Genomic DNA, 491 nt, shown 5'->3' with positions numbered 1-491 from the left:
TTATTTTGATATATCACAGTGAAAGATTTATCGTCCTCTTTTTTTAAAAAAAAAAAAAAAAAAAAAAAAAAAAAAAAAAAAAAAAAAAAAAATTTAGAGCAAAACCCAATGCAACTTTGAAAATTAGAATGTATCCTGTTTTGTTAGTTTGGTTTGGTTTGTTTTGTTGTTGTTGTTCTGAGTTGATTTTGTTGTTGACTGTAGCCCAGGATGACTTGGCACTCATGGTAATCTTCTTGCCTCAGCCTTCTGAATGCTAGGTTTATAGGTGTGAGCCACCACACCTGGCTAAAATGTGTCATTTTAGTAGCTTATGTATGTAGTTTTATCTGACTCACTGAGACACTTTCTTTTCTTTTTAATGTTGGGGATTAAACCCAGGGCCTCATGCAGTGCTAAGCACTACCCCTAGCCCTTGTATTCTTTACTTTTACATCTGTTTTCCACATGCATGTAGCCAAATAAAAATTTCATGATGACCTCAACACAAA

Source organism: Nannospalax galili, unplaced genomic scaffold (genome assembly GCF_000622305.1).
Source record: "Nannospalax galili isolate Female #2095 unplaced genomic scaffold, S.galili_v1.0 scaffold879, whole genome shotgun sequence".
In the NCBI taxonomy this organism is placed as follows: domain Eukaryota; kingdom Metazoa; phylum Chordata; class Mammalia; order Rodentia; family Spalacidae; genus Nannospalax; species Nannospalax galili.
Note: the sequence above shows the minus strand (reverse complement) of the source record.